The sequence below is a fragment of the Vombatus ursinus genome, unplaced genomic scaffold, assembly GCF_900497805.2.
Source record: "Vombatus ursinus unplaced genomic scaffold, bare-nosed wombat genome assembly UNPS02014859.1, whole genome shotgun sequence".
Classification (NCBI taxonomy): Eukaryota; Metazoa; Chordata; class Mammalia; order Diprotodontia; family Vombatidae; genus Vombatus; species Vombatus ursinus.
In genome coordinates, this window is record NW_020954637.1 from 401,546 (window position 1) to 418,206 (window position 16,661).

Consider the following 16,661-nt stretch of genomic DNA (forward strand, 5'->3'; position numbering starts at 1 on the left):
GATTTTCTATTCACCTCCTTCAACCATGACTTTCATTATGTGCTGTTTGAAATATTATATGTGTGTGCATACACACACATATAGGGAGTATACATATCTGTGTGTGTGTAGAGGAGGTAGGGAGAAAAAGAAAAGAGGGAGGGAGGAAGGGGGGGGAGAGAGAGAGAGAGAGAGAGAGAGAGAGAGAGAGAGAGAGAGAGAGAGAGAGAGATATTGATTTAAAGTGAGAAAGGAGGCACTAGGTGGTGCAGTGGATAGAGCACCAGCCCTAAAGTCAGGAGGACCTGAGTTCAAATCCAGCCTCAGACCAAACACTTCACACTTACTAGCTGTGTGACCCTGGGCAAGTCACTTAACCCCAATTACCTTAAAAAAAAAAAGTGAAAAAGGATCTTAGAACACAAAATGTTTTAACTGGAGGGGAGCTCAGAAAGCATCCACTCTAAAATTCCTCATTTTACAGATTAGGAAGCTGAGACTCATGGGTGTTAAATGACTTGCCTAAGGTCACACAGGTAAGTAACCAGCAGAGGTGGTATAACAAGTTAAATCTAATGCAAAATTTTGGGAAAATAGGAATCTTGGATTTCGAAAATAGAGAGGAACCTTCCAGGTACACTGTTTGGGAAGCAACATGAGATAGTAGAAAGAATACTAGAGAGGGGCGGAGTCAAGATGGCAGAGTGAAAGCAGTGATTTGCTTGAGCTCTCCCCGAAACCCCTCCAAATACCTGTAAAAAATGGCTCTAAGCAAATTCTAAAGCAGAAGAACCCACAAAAAGACAGAGTGAAACAAATTCACAGCCCAAGACAACCTGGATGGTTGATCAGAAAGCTATATCGCACCGGGCGGGGAGAGGAGCGCAGTTCGGCATGGGCACGCAGGCCGCAGCAACCCAGGAGCAGGCCTCAGAGGACTGAATCAGCTGTGGCAGTTTCCAGACTTCTCAACCCATGAAGGCCAAAGACAACTTGGAAGGTCAGTGGGAAAAGTCTGTTTCTTTGGTGAGAGAGAAGCTAGGTCTCAGCCGCGAGTCCTGAGCCCGACCCGGGGCTGTGGCTGTTTCCTGAGCTTCCGGCCCACAGACTGAGGGAGAATCAAGTTGCTGATCAGAGGGGGATTGCAGGGATCTCTTTGCCAGTGCTGAGGCAGAAATCTCTTGCTTTGCCAGTGCTTGGATCTGGGCCACAGTTCTGGGTGGCGGTCTCGGGGCAAGGAGGAGTGCTGGCATGGTGAAGCTTGTTGTGGCAGTGAAAAGGAAATACCTTGCCCCTTATCATACCACCTTGGAAGAACTGAAAATTTATGGGACCCTAGAAGTAGCTCTGAAAACAGTTGTACAAACCCCCAAAGCTTGGGACAGTACATTCTCCACATTAGAAGTAGATTCTTACCTTAACAAAGAGTTTAAAACTCAAGTAATTGGCCGGGATCATGAGTAAGCAGCACAAAAAGAGTCAGACTATAATATCTTACTTTGGTGACAAAGAAGATCAAAACATACAACCAGAAGAAGACAACAAAGTCAAAGCTCCTACATCCAAAGCCTCCAAGAAAAATGTGAATTGGTCCCAGGCCTTGGAAGAGCTCAAAAGAGATTTTGAGAAGCAAGTAAGAGAAGTGGAGGAAAAACTGAGAGTGATGCAAGAAAATCCTGAAAAACAAGTCAACAGCTTGCTAAAGGAGACACAAAAAAATACTGAAGAAAATAACACCTTAAAAAATAGCCTAACCCAAATGGCAAAAGAGGTCCAAAAAGCCAATGAGGAGAAGAATGCCCTAAAAAGCAAAATTGGCCAAATGGAAAAGGAAGTCCAAAAGATTACTGAAGAAAATACTTCCTTAAAAATTAGAATAGAGCAATTGGAAGCTAGTGACTTTATGAGAAATCAAGACATTGTAAAACAAATCCAAAAGAATGAAAAATTAGAAAACAATGTGAAATATCTCATTGGAAAAACAACTCACCTGGAAAATAGATCCAGGAGAGAGAATTTAAAAATTATTGGACTATCTGAAAGCCATGATCAAAAAGGGAGCCTAGACATCATCTTTCAAGAAATTATCCAGGAAAACTGCCCTGATATTTTAGAACCAGAGGGCAAAATAGAAATTGAAAGAATCCACCGATCTCCTCCTGAAAGAGATCCCCAAAGGAAAACTCCTAGGAATATTGTAGCCAAATTCCAGAGTTCCCAGTTCAAGAAGAAAATATTGCAAGCAGCCAAAAAGAAACAATTCAAGTATTGTGGAATCATAATCAGGATAACACAAGATTTAGCAGCTTCTACATTAAGGGACTGCAGGGCATGGAATATAATATTCCAGAGGGCAAAGGAGACAGAATTACAACCAAGAATCACCTACCCAGCAAAACTGAGTATATCCTTCAGGGGAAAAAATGGTCATTCAGTGAAAGAGAGGACTTTCAAGCATTCTTGATGAAAAGACCAGAGCTGAATAGAAAATTCTACTTTCAAATACAGGACTCAAGTGGAACATGAAGAGGTAAACAGGAAAGAGAAATCATAAGAGACTTATTAAGTTTGATCTGTTTACATTCCTGCACGGAAAGATGATATTTGTAACTCATGAGACCTTTGTCAGTATTAGGGTAGTTGGAGGGAAAAAATTATATGTATGTGTGTGTGTATATAAATATATATATATATATAATAGAGAGAGAGAGAGAGAGACAGATAGAGGGCACAGGGTGAGTTGAAGATGAAGGGGTCATATTTGGAGAATAAAATTAAGGGGTGAGAGAGGCTTATACTAGGAGAAGAAAGAGAGAGGTAGAACAGGGTAAACTATCTCACAAAAAAAAAAAAAAAACCAGTAAAGAAAAGGCTCTTACAGTGGAGGAGAAATGGGGGAAGGTGAGAGGGAAAGAGTGAATCTTATTTTCATAGGATTTGACTTAAGGAGGGAATAACATACACACTCAATTGGGTATGGAAATCTGTCTTATCCTACAGGAAAATAGGGGGAGAAGGGGACAAGAGAGCAGGGGAATGATAGAGAGGAGGGCAGATTGGGAAAGGGAATAATCAGAAGCAAATACTTCTGAGGAAGGGCAGGGTCAAAAGAAAGAACAGAATAAATGGGGGGGCAGGACAGGATTAAGGGAAATAGAGTTAGTTTTGCACAGCATGTCTACTATGGAAGTGTTTTGCATAACTGCACATGTATAACCTATATTGAGTTGCTTGCCTTTTCAATGAGGGTGGGTGGGGAGGGAGAAATTTTGGAACCCAAAGTTTTAAAAACACATGTTTAAAAAAAAATGTTTTCACATGCAACTGGGAAATAATAAATACAGGAAATGGGGTACAAAAATCTATCTTGCCCTACAGGAAAATAAAAGGGGAAGGGATTAAGAGAAGGGGGGGAGAGACAGAATGGGGGGCAGACTACAAGAAGGGGTATTCAGAATGCATGCCATCTTGGGGTGGGGGAGGGGCAAGATAGGGTGAAAATTTGGAACTCAAAATCTTGTGGAAGTAAATGTTGAAAACTAAAAACAAATAAATTTATTAATAAAAAAAAAAAAGAAAGAATACTAGACTGGGAAGCTCGGAGATATGAGTAGTACCCTCCCCAAATTCTGCCACCTAATATGAGCAGATACTTCATCTTTCTGATCCTGGGTTTTCTGTGATATAGTGGGAGGAGCACTGGATTTGGAATCCAGAAGGCATGAAGTAAAACGCAGATGATAATACACAAAAGGATTTTTGTGAGCAAAGTACCAAGAGCCATTTATTTTTCATCTAAATTATCTCTTTAAAAAGTTCTTTCTGGTTCTAGACCCTCTTATTCTAGGAAAAACGGAGATGATACTTATGCCATCTACCTTTAGGAGCTATTGGATCAAAAGACATAAGATATGGGAAATACTTTGTAATAACAAAGCACCATATAAGTGTAAACTTATACTTAACTGGGGGGAGGAGGCTGGAAAACCACAGGTACTCTAAAGAGGAATCATTTTGTTTCTAATCAGGGGCATCTGCAGTTTGCTACTCCCTTTCACTTATCGTTAAGACCACTTGCTTTCCTTTTTTTTTTTCTCCACTTGTAAGGTATAGGAAATTATGTTTCCACAGAAGTAGAGGAAGTGGTCCTAACTCATAGAATTCAGAAGTATCTACAGGCGTAAACGGAGTAATTTTACTCAGAATTGTTTTTAGCAATATGTAGAATCAGAAGGAACCAGCCGAAACTAGTAGTGTGGTTGAAAATGTAGAAAATAGGCCAAAGTCTCAATCTGAAAAAAACTATGCATGTTAATTGGGATATGAATATTAACTTCTCCCTTAAGGAGGAGCCATCTGCCATTTTCGTATGTGCAATGTATATAGTGGGGGCAAAGGCACATTAAGAAGCAATGTGAAGTAGGCGTTCCAGGAAGTTAAACACCTCAAAGTATCCAGCCAATGGAGAAACGAGGGAGGGACCTTGCATTTCCAGACAGGGATATAACTGCTTTCACTTCAGTGTATGTGTCTGCCTCTAGCAGCACACCAGCTTCTTGCAAGAATGTATAATAAATAAGCTTGCCTCATCTACCCCAGGAGTCTTTGTCTTTCCTATAGAAGCTATTTCTAATAATTTGGGGGCTTGTCTGGGATCTGAAGCATCAATGTAAGAGGGCAACTGCCACCAAAGGACAGAGAGGTGTGCCCCGCTAAGTTCAATGGCTTCGTGGATCGTTGGTGAGTGTCCTCCCTTCTGACTGCCCAGACTCGAGACTTCAATTTAGAGCAAGGTGGAGTGACACAAGTGAGGAATAGGAAAAAAACCATGGCTACTACTCAAGTCTGTGCACAGAGCAAGGTAAAAAAGGTTGGACTTTCAAGTACTACCTTGTTAGTGGGAACATTCTGCTGAAAGGAACTACAGAGTAGGACTGGTACTCAAAGATAGGTGGAATGGGGAATAAGGAAACTAAGGCATCAGGAGAAGGGGCAGGGATGAGGGCCCCTGGTGGCATTCCTCCAAATAGTCCCTTAGGGAGGATACTGGAAAATTGGGATGGATGTACACATACAAAAGACAAGAATAAGAAACAGATGACTAAGTTTCATTGTGTTATTTGGCCTAAGGAGAGCATTATGCCTCTGGCAGTATTTTGGCCCAAGTATGGGGCCAATGAGGATTGGATATGCCACGCATTAAATATCTTTATGAATGAAAAGAAACCATTTAGTCAAGAGGAGAGTGATTATGCCTCTTGTTGGAAAGGGAAGGCAACCTCCAAGATCTTTCCTCTAAAAATTAAAGGAAGGAGGGAGACCCAGCAAAGAGGAGTCCTTGTGGGATCCTCCCACCTTCCTATGTCTCCCCTTTACCTGGGCAGGCCTGATCGTTCTTATCAATTGGTACAGGATCTTAGGGCTGTGAGCAGAAACAAGGCCACAAGACACCCTGTAGTTCCAAATCCATATACCCTGATGGGAAAAATCCTTTACAAGGATAAGTAGTTCAGTGTAGTCGATCTTAAGGATGCCTTCTGGGCTTGTCCTTTCTCCAAGGAGAGTAGGGAGCTCTTTGCTTTTGAGTGGGAAAATCTTTATACAGGGAGAAAGCAGCAATTCCAGTGGACTGTTTTACCAGTCCAGTAAAAAAGTTTTACCTCAGGGTTTTACAGAGTCCCCCAGTTCATGTGGGCAGGTTTTGGAATGAGTGCTGGAGAATTTTCTAATTCCCTATGGAATTATCTTGTTGCAGTATGTAGATGATCTACTGGTGTCAGGGCAGAAGAGAAAACAAGTGACTGAAGCTACTGTATAGTTGTTGAACTTCTTAGAATCATAGGGATTAAGGGTATCTAGGAATAAGTTACAATTTGTGGAAAAAGAGGGACACTTGATTAGTGAAGTACCTGCCTGGGACACTTGATTAATGAAGGGAAAAGAAAAATAGGTCCCAAAAGAATTAAAGGAATTATTGAAACCCTGATCCCAAAATTCAAGAGGGAACTCAGGAAGTTTTTGGGAATAGTCAGGTATTATAGACTCTGGATAGATTTGTATGCCCAGAGAACCGAGCCATTATACTCTAAATTATTAGATGAAGAACCAGATCTAATCAGGTAAAGTTAGAACTAATTAAAAACCTGAAGCAGTCCCTAACCTAAGTCCCATTCTAACTCTCCCTTCCCTTAATAAACCTTTTCACCTATTTGTGATGGTGGAAAAAGGAATAACATTGGGGGTGTTGGCCCAAACTTGGGGAGGAATGAGGAGACTGGTAGAAAAATGCTAGATCCAATCTCTCCCGAGTGGCCAGAATGTGTCTAAACAGTAGCAGCAACTGCCGCCCTAGTAGAAGAAAGCAGAAAGCTAACATTTGGGGAAGCATTAATAGTCTCCACTCCCCATCAAGTCAGTAATATTTTGAAACAAAAGGCAGGCAGGTGGTTAATGGATTCCAGGATCCTAAAATATGAAGCCATTTTGATTGAAAAGGATGATTTAGTGTTAAGTACGGAATCTCATGTGTATCAGGCCTCCTTTCTGTCTAGGAGAGGGGATACTCCACCAAACATAGAGCATGATTGTTTGGATATTATCTGTTATCAAACCAAGGTCAGACCTGATCTAGCAGACAGCCCCCTCCCTGTTGGGGAACATGTCTTGTGGATGGGTCATCTCGAGAGGTAGAAGGGAAAAGACAGAATAGATACGTTATAGATGGAATGGGTGGATCAGTAAAAGAAATGGAGAAACTGCCAGCTTCATGGTCAGCTCAAACTTGTGAAATCTTTGCTCTAAATCAGGCTTTGAGGAACCATATACACAGACTCCATATATACATATGGGATAGTGCACATCTTTGGAAATTTTGGGGTACAAAGAAGATTCATAACTTTCAAAGGGAAAGAACTGGTACATGGAGAAATGATCAAAGAAGTGTTGAAAAATTTGAAGCTGCCAAGCTGCATATGCCTGGACACCAAAAGGGAGGTAGCTTTGAGGCAAGAGGAAATAGACTGGCGGATGAAAAAGCTAAGGAAGCTGCCAGTGATGCTGAGATTACAAAAATTCAAGTCCTAATTCCACACATATCAGAAATTAGGATGACCCCTTCTTTCAAAGAATCAGAGAAAGACCATTTAAGGGAAACTGGGGCTGTTGAGACTGAAAAAGGGAAATGGATCCTTCCAGACAGAAGGGGTACGATTAATAAAGCTGTGGCAAGAGAATTGTTGAAGAATCTCCACCAAGATAACCACTGGGGTTCTCGGGCCCTTGGTGATGCCATCTTAAGAGAGTATGGGTGTAAAAAAAAAAACAAAAAATTAAAATTAAAAAAAAGAGAGAGCATGGGTATATAGGTATCTACACAGTGGCAAGACAAATTTGTGAGGGGTATATAATCTATGGAAAAGTAAATAATAAAGTAATGAGGAAATCGGCTGTAGGAGGGCAGAGTCCCGTCCTCTGACCATTTCAGAGCATACAGGTGGACTTCACCGAATTCCTGAAGGTGGGGCAATTCAAATATCTTCTAGTTATAATAGATCACTTGACTCGATGGGTGGAAGCATACCCCCTGCCCAATGCTACAGCTACTGGGGTCTCAAAAATACTGCTAGAACAAATTATTCCCCAATATGGCCTAGTTGAAAGCATTGATTCTGATAATGGGAGTCACTTCACTTCTAAAGTTTTGCAGAAAGTCACAAAGGGATTGGATATTAACCAGAATTTCCATACCCCATGGCACCCCCTTCATTAGCAAAGGTAGAAAGGATGAATCAAACTTTGAAAAAGCATTTGTCTAAATTAGTTTTAGAGACTAAATTGCCATGGACCAAATGTTTGGTCTTTAGCCTTATTAAAAAAAAAAAAAAGAATCTGCACAGCCCCTCGATCTGACATTGGAGTATACCCATATGAAATGTTATTTGGACTACCTTATATGGGTAGGAGGGGAGAGTTCCCTCCCTTTGAGAGTAAAGATGTGCTCCTAAAGAACTGTATACTGGCTATATCTGATATTCTTGCAGGACTAAGACAGAGGGAGTCATTGGCACAGACTCCACCTTTGGATTTGACGGTGCACCAATACCGACCTGGAAATCGGGGATTGATCAAGTCCTGGAAGGAAGCCATGTTACATGATTGGGAAGGACCATGCCAGGTGTTATTGACCACTGAGACTGCAATCGGATGGTGGAGAAAGGCTGGACTCATACAAGAGTTAAAGGACCTACAGAGGAACCCTAGGAATGGACGGTGGACAGCCATCCTGATCCACCAAGGATGGAGTCTTGATTATTTTTGTCCTATCACTTTTACTTTGCTGTGCTAATTTTTTATTGTTTGTTTCTAGTATCTAACTTCCATAGAACAGAACCACAGACAGAAGAGACTCCTCTAATCAAAAAGTGTTAGTAAGAGCATGGTAGGGAGTGAGGGCTTGGAACTGGCTTTAGTATTAGTAGTCAGCATTGTCTTAACTATCTTATGGGCTCTGGAATATAATTGCCTTTTCCCCCAACAACAGTTGGAACCATTTTCATTGTAAATTCATAGGGAATTATTAATGGGATTTGACCCTAGATTGGAAGGCAATCCCAGGTGGACCTCGTGGAAGAGATTCCTAGAACTTTTCTCTCTGCTTCCAGACAACTGGACAATTGGCCCAGAACTCTGTAGCCAGGAGGTTTGGGAAGAACTTAGCTATAAATAACAAAGTATTCTTTAATTTGGACCCCCTTGAAAGACCTAGTGGGGAATTAGTGAGTATCCAAGCTGTCTAAGTAGTAGACATAAGAATAGGTAGAGAGTGTTACTGGATGATAAGGTAAAGACTAGGGTTTGAAGAAACCACCTTCCTCATCTTGCCAGTGAATAGTGTGGATATCAGGCTTACCTACTGTCCCAAGATGAAATTGGTTTGAGTTACCTGGATTCTCCTATTGAGTTGTACCATGAATGGGATCTGTATCTCAGTCCCACCCCTAACTCCACCTTCAATAGGGAACCAAAATCTCTTCTTACATGTTGGGGAAGCTATGGCTGGTGCATTTAACCTGACTAATTGTTGGGGGGGGGGGGGGGTGGCAAATAGAGGATAAGTGGCCATGGGTGGCTTTCCCTCTGGCCCCGAAATGGCTTCTGAGTGATAAGACTGAATTCAGGGTTAACGCTACTCCCAAATGGCCTGAAGAAGAACATACATGGCCCCTCACCTTCAGCACTGTGGGCAAATATTGTCTTAATTAAACTGGCCTCAGCCCCAAAGTAGGCCGAGGAGCATTTGTAATTGGACTTATAGCTTGGAGTGGGAATGTACATACTGGATGTAAGGAGATTAATTGTGCTCGGTATAGGAGAAAATGGAACTCAACTCACATTCGATTGCCAAATGGAAGCTGGGTGTATTGTGATCTATCCACTGAGGGCAGACTAGAAGATTGCTGGGAAAAACATAGCTGGCAAAACTGTAATCTAGCCCCTGAAAGTAAGATTGAGGACTGTTGGAAATTTTGTAATTTTATCAGCCTATGAAAGAGTAGACAAATATATATATGAGCTTGTCAATTGGTGTGCACGACTCAACATCAGCCAAGAGAAGTTTCTATCCCGGGTTCAGAGATAGGGTTGGAATCATGCCAAAGGAACTAGACTAGAAGGATTTAGGGATTTCTGAAGCGATAAGGAACAGCCCTGTCCCCCTTCTGGCTCTTGGCAATGTGAACGTAAATGGAGAAAAGAGGAGGGGGCATGAAAATGCTCCTGGAAAAAAGGAGGGTTGACATCTCCAGGACCTACTGGCTGGGATGTAAGTCATTACTTCCCCCATGTGTGGGACACTCAGATTATCTTCCCCAAGAAGCAAGCAGCATTGAAGGGTCATCACTGGATATGTGGTCTGATGGCTTATATTCACTTACCTGTAGGTTGGTCAGGAATTTGCTGTGTAGGAATAACAACACCTAAATTCTTCTTTTTAGGACAAGAGGCAAGAACAACATTGGAGATCCCTCTTTATGATAATCTGAGAAGAATGAAAAGGGCCATAGACACTAAACAAACACAGGTGATGCTAATGGATGGGGAAATTTATGCTGCCCCACCCCCAGAGGATCATTTAGCCTGATTACCTGGGCTCAAGATGGGAGTTGAGAATATAGGACCCCTATCTATATCTTAAATAGGCTGATAAAACTACAAGTGGTAGTAGAGATCCTAACTAAGCAAACAGCACAAGCCTTGGAGCTTCTAGCTGACCAAGCCACACAAACACAGGAAGCAGTGCTCCAACACAGAATGGTATTGGATTACTTGGTAGCAGAAGAGGGAGGTGTCTGTGGGAAACTAAATGTATCAAATTGATGACAATGGTCAAGTTGTCAAAGAGTATAGCCCAAAATATTAGGAAAGTAGCTCATGAGCTACTTTTACCAGTATAACAATGGGATAGTATATTAAGCTCAAATTGGTTTAGTTGGCTAAGTGGATCACGTCTACATGGAAGCAACTCAGATTCTTTCTAATATGTGCAGTTGCTGGTCTCACCCTCCTACCCTGTTTGATTCCCTGTTTCATCAATTTAATTACCAGGATGGTGGAAAAGATGCAAATAGTTAACTCAGGAGGGAGAGGAGCCCAAATGTTGGTCTTAAGAAGGAAGCCAACCACCCAGGAGGATGTAGAGGAGAAAGAATGTCTGGAGCTACTAAGGGACTTTGAAGATAGACTTTGAGGGAGGTAGGAATTTCGTGGAAACGTAATCCCTAGAAATAAGAAAGAGGGGGAATTGTGAAGTACAGGAAATTATGTTTCCACAGAGGTAGAGGAAGTGATCTTAACGACAGAATTCAGAAGTGTCTACCGGTGTAAAAAGAACGGTTTTATTCAGAATATTTTTTAGCAATAATACCTAGAATCAGAAGGAACCAGCCGAAACTAGTAGTGTGGTTGAAGATGTAGAAAGTAGGACAAAGTCACAATCTGCTCGAAACTGTGCATGCTTAATTGGGATATTAATATTAACTTCTCCTCCCTTAAGGAGGAGCCATCTGCCATTTTGTACATGCAATGTATGTAGTGGGGGTAGACATATTAAGGGTCAATATGAAGTAGGCATTCTGGGAAGTCGTATGCCTCAAAGTATCCAACCAATGAAGAAATGAGAACATTGCATTTCTGGACAACAATATAACTGCTCACTTTTGCTTCTGTGTGTGTGTCTGCCTCTAGCAGCACACCTGCTTCTTTCAAGAACATATAATAAATAAACTTTCCTCATCTACCTCGGAAGTCTTGTCTTTCCTACAGAAGTTATTTCTAACACACTAAAGCATGGCAGCGTGTGAAATTACAGCCTAGACATCATGTACATGTTAGTTTCATCTCCACTGGCTCCCCCCACCCCAAACACACATATCCAAAAGTGAGAGGTTTTGTCTGTTTGTTTTTTAAAGGGAACAGGAAAGAGGTGACAATGAGAAAGGGCAGCAGTGCTTGAATAAAGCCAAGGGGCTGTTCACTATGCATCATTCATGTAAAATAAAAAGACACAGGGAGCAGAAATCCCATTCAGGGAGGAGGCTGATTCTAGAATGGTCCAGGAAGTCGTTTTTCAATCTGCAGCTGGAAGACTAACTTATCAAACTTGTTGAGTCCAAATCATAACACGTTATATGTAACCATCATTTTATGACAAACTGAAAGGTCAATAAAACTTAGAAAGCCATAATAAGGCAAAACATGAAGCCAAACAATCCCTACAAAGAGTAACACCTTGCATCTACCTAGCAGCACTTTCCATTTACCAAATTCTTTCCTCAGAGTAAGCTTCACAGCAGGTAAATGCACGTTTTATCCCCGTTCTACAAAACTCAACTCATTCTCCTTTCCCCCAAACACTCCCTTTCTCCACACTTCCCTAGCCCTTTCCAGGGCACCACTGGGTCAAAGCCCAGGCATCATCCTCAACTTCTCATTGTCTCTCACTCCCCACAGCCAATCTGTTGCCAAAACCTGTCAATCTGATGTTCACCACACCACCTGTATGTGCCTCCTTCTCTCTATGATGTTGCCATCACCCTGGTGCAGGCCCTCACCACCTCATGAAGGGACTACTGCTATATTCTTCTGGTTGGTCTTCCTGCCTCTCCCCATTCCAGCCCAGCCTCCAATCAGCTGTCAAAATAATCTTGCTAAAGCACAGATCTGACTGCATCACCCTGCTATTCAATAAACTCCAGTGACTCCTTATTACCTCCAGGATCAAATATAAAGCCCTCTGGCTTTTAAAGCCCTTCGCCACCTCACCTCCTCCTCCCTTTCCAGTCTTCTCTGCTCCTCCCCTCCAGGTACTGTGTGATGCAATGCCACTGGCTTCCTGGCTATTCCTCAGACAAGATACTCCTTCTCTTGGCCCTGGCATCTCCACTGTCTTCCATTCCTGAAACACTCTCCCTCCTCATTTCCCCAACCTTCCTTCAAGTCCCAGCTAAAATCTCGCCTAATTCAAGGACCTATTCCTAATTCTCCTTGATGATGGTGCCTGCCTTCTACTGATTATCTCCAATTTATTCTGTCTAGACCTTTTGTACTTAGCAGTTTTCATGCTATCTCCTCCATAACACTGTGACCTCTTTGAGAACAGGGACTTTTTGTCTTTCTTTGTATCTCCAACACTTAGCACAGTGCCTGGCACACCAAACGTGCCTAATAAATGCTTTGTGAATCACTGAGTGATTGTGATATAGTGGAAAATTCACTTAAGAAGCCTGGGTTTTAAAATGTACTAGTTTTGAGATTTTCAGAGTGAGACGCATTCTCTCCCAGCTCATCCACTTTGTCATCTGCAGGGGAGGGTAATGATATCTACATTACGTACATACCCACGCTAAGGGACCTCTGGCCCAGTTCTAAAGTCCTCTTCTACGCAAGGCACATTGTTAGACACAGCAGTCTTTTATAAAGTTGAAAGGAGCCCACGTGGCCCTCGTGTCCGCCTCACGAGCTGCCCAGCCAGCCTCCACCTGAGCTCCCCAACAGCATCTCCATTACTTCTCAAAGTGGCCCATTTCACATTCAGACAGAGCTTGTCGGTAGGAGATTCCTCCTGGCATCGCGTCTGCCTCGGCCTCTGTTACTTCCACCTATTCCTTTAACCCCTCTGCTATATGACAGCCCCTCAGACACTCTGCCATCCTCATACCCCGACCAGCCTGAAGTTTATCTTCTCCAGGTTAAATGCTCCCATGCTCCTTCTATGAGCACAGACTAAAGGCTACTCATGAGCTCCAAGTCTGGGAACCAGCTTGTAGTGCAGGTGAGCTGGAATGACTAGTGTGTAAAGATGAATAAGGTGAAATGAGGATGGAGCCAGACCGGGGGGGGGGGGGGGGGGGGCTGGGACCTTAAACTCCAGCTTGGGTGGTCCTTAGCTACATACAAGATACAAGAGAGACCCTGAAGGTTTTTAAGCAGCAGAGGGAGATATGGTCAGGCCTGTGACTTAGGAAGATGGTACTGGCGCCCACGTGAAGGATATCCTCGTAATGGGAAAGGCTGGAAGAAGGAAAGCCAATAAGCAGGTTATCAGAAAAGTCTCTTGGTAGGAGGTGACATGGGCCTGAGGAGGCAACGAATTCACCCCAAGCTCTATGGGGATTGGCTGAAGCAACCAGGGATGTTTATCCTGGAGAAAACAAGACTTGGGGGTGGGGGGAGGTCTTCAAGTGTCTGAAGGACTGTCATGAGGAACAGGGACCGAGATGTGCTCTGCTTGGCTCTCGGGCACAGGACTAGGAGGAAGAGGAGAAACTGACAACAAGCAGATCTAGGCTTGACCTAAGGAAGAGACTTAGGTAATAAGGTTCTCCCTTCCCGGGGGCCATGGGGTAGAGGCTTCAAACAGGCTGGATGGCCATTTCTGCTTCTGATACTGTGAAGGCAAATCCTGGTTACACCAGAAATCATCTGTTTCAAGTTAGCACTCTCCCAGTTCTGAGATTCTCACCTCAACAGGATTATTGTCAGGGTCAGGAGAAAGCACTTTACAATCCTTAGAGTGATACAGAAATGTGAGTTACTGTTATTAGTGCCTCAACTATTAAAGACACAGGGAGCAGAACTCAAGCCTTGAAGTAAGACCGTAGCTCCTTTCCATGGTCTGGTTGTTCCTGTTTTTAAAATGCTAGAAGAATAAATTATTCTTTTCCCTTTGCTTTGGTTCTGGAATAAAAGAAAGGAGAGATTGAGGGTGGGGAAGAATAGCCAGAGAATGAGGCAGAAAAGAAGATCAAGAAAAGTCAATAGGAGTGGAAGAAGAGAGTGAAGGATGGAGGAGGGGGAGCCCAAAGTTGGAAAGGGAAAAAAAAGAATAGGGGGAGGGGAGGGCGGAGACCAACGGGGAGAAAATGTCAGCTCAATGAAAACTCAGCTCAAGGCGTTTCTAACAATCACAAGAAGTCACTGTGAGGGTGGCACTCTTCCAGGTGTTCTGTTTCAGCCAGTCCAGTTCCAAGCCTTCTAATGAAAACCTAGTTGCAGTTGATTAGTCCTCCAAATGAAGAAAGACAAACACTTAATATGATGTAATAGGGATGTTTTCAATCCTAATTCTTTTACATCTTAAAAGCAAACCCATTAAAACAATGGATATACAAAACAAGAGTTAACAGGACCCTAGATTGAAGGACTAGTGTGCAAAAGCACTCTATTTCTACTGCTTAAGTCATCCATCCAACATCCTGATTCCAGTGAGGGCTCTGGTAAGTGATTGTACTGAAAAGATGTCTGTCTCAAAGGGATCAAAATGCATTGCGCACTCGTCTGTTCCGAGATAACTTTTAAAGGTGTTAACAGATTTTAATCAAATTTAGCACACTACTGAGGGTACAACAAATGCCACCATAAAGATGAAAAGAATGCCCAGAAGCCGAGAAACTATTGGAGCATGACTACAGTTAAGCATGATAGGCTCTGGAACGTGATGAAGAAAGATGGATCTGGACAAAAGTGATGTAGGAAAAAGAAGATGATGCTTTCTGTGGGAAGACAAGAATAGGTGGGCTTCATGTCAGAGGTAACACCTACAGAAAAGGATTTCTATAGGCAGAAGAAAGGAGGCAGAACCTTCTGAGAAACTGAGAAAGTCTATGCAAAGACATGGAAATGAGAGTTAGGGTGCCAAGCTGGAGAAAGAGTGAGTAGTCCTGTGTGGCTGGAAATAAAGCTAAAGAGTCGTGACTACAGAGGAAAGGGCCTGCCACCGCAGGTGAGCAACATGCCTCGGGGGAGGCAAACATCCCAGGCACAGTCCATGTGTTTGTGTGCTTTCTTGACTCGATTTATTTGTAACAAAGGACAGTTCTGTCTGAAGGCAGAGTATCAGTGAGAAGGGACAAAGACGTTAGAAAGGAAACGGAATCAAGAAAGCATGAAAGAAAAAGCCTGAAAAGGTATGGAGAGCCTTAAAAGCTGGGCTCAGTTTCCATTTAACCTACAAAGAGAAAGCCAGGGATGTTCTAAAGCAGGGGAGGGACACGTAGCAGGAACAGGGCCTGGAGGGAACAACGTCAGGAGAGCTCTTAGCAGGCTACATGCAACACTTCATTGAGATACATCAATCTCAGCATCAGTCTAGCATCTTTAAAGAGCCTCCAACAAACGGCCAAATGAGCACGCTGCTCAAATGCTTAGCGGTCTTCTGTTATATGTACAGTCAGTGACAGCCGCAGTGGCCACCATGGAAGCATTGTCTCACACTCGGCCTTCTCATTCAGAGATACATGGTAACGTTTGTTCAAATGAACATGTCAGCATCTACACTAAACAAGAAGGCTCTCACCCACCGGGGGATCAGGGCTGGGACAGCAGAGGCCCCTCCGGGAGAGACGACACTTGTTCTCTTTGGCCCCAGGAGGCAGGACCAGCAACCAAAGGGGGAAGCTGTAGAGAAGCCACCACAGGCTTGACGTGGACAGAGATTTCCTGTCGCTGAGAGTCGTCCAAGGCTGGGAGGGCTGCCTCGAGACTCCCCTGCCCGAAGGCCTCCAGCGAGAGGCGGGGGACCACTTTGGCTGACTGAAGAAGCAACGCTAGGCAGTAAAGAGGACACTGGCCCTTCCATTACGGCCCAGTTCGGCTACCTCCTCACGGCATCGATTCTGTCAAGTCATTTTACGGAAGCCGCAGGCCCTCCTGGGCCTGCTTTCTCCTCACCAGGTGAAGGAGTACACAACTACTTCCAGCAGCTCTTTGTCCATTCACCAGGGAGAGGCTGCAGAAAGCATGGCGCAGTAATGGAATGGACAAATACTGTGCTTTAAGCAATGATGAAAGAAATGTATTTCAGAGAAAATGAGCACTCACGTAAACGGGTGCAGTGACCTGAGCAGAACCATAACAATTTATGACCAAATACATTGTAAAGAAAAACAGCTCTGACCAGTGAGGGCACTGACCAAGCACCACTCCAGAGGCTGGACCAGGAAGGACGGTGACCACCTCCTGACGGATGACAAACTCATGATGCAGAACCAGCCCTGTGGTGGATACGCCAATGCAGGAATATGCTTTGCCTGACTATGAATATTGGTACAAGAGCTCTGTTATTCTTTTTTTTTTCTCCAGCTGGGCCCCTCCCCAAAGAGAAAAGAAAACAGAAGGAATACCAGGGG

At 43.3% G+C, this 16,661-nt stretch overlaps 1 protein-coding gene and 1 long non-coding RNA gene across 2 annotated transcripts in view; one reads left to right on the forward strand and one right to left on the reverse strand.

Annotated features, from left to right (window-relative positions):
• Positions 1 to 16,661, reverse strand: part of CLIC4 (chloride intracellular channel 4) — a 107,280-nt gene that overhangs the window by 28,682 nt on the left and 61,937 nt on the right. The gene's annotated exons all lie outside the window — the stretch shown is intronic.
• On the forward strand, positions 4,635 to 11,272 carry LOC114027368. The gene is made up of 2 exons (XR_003567247.1): positions 4,635 to 4,719; positions 8,019 to 11,272. It is a non-coding gene; the product is annotated as an uncharacterized LOC114027368 (long non-coding RNA).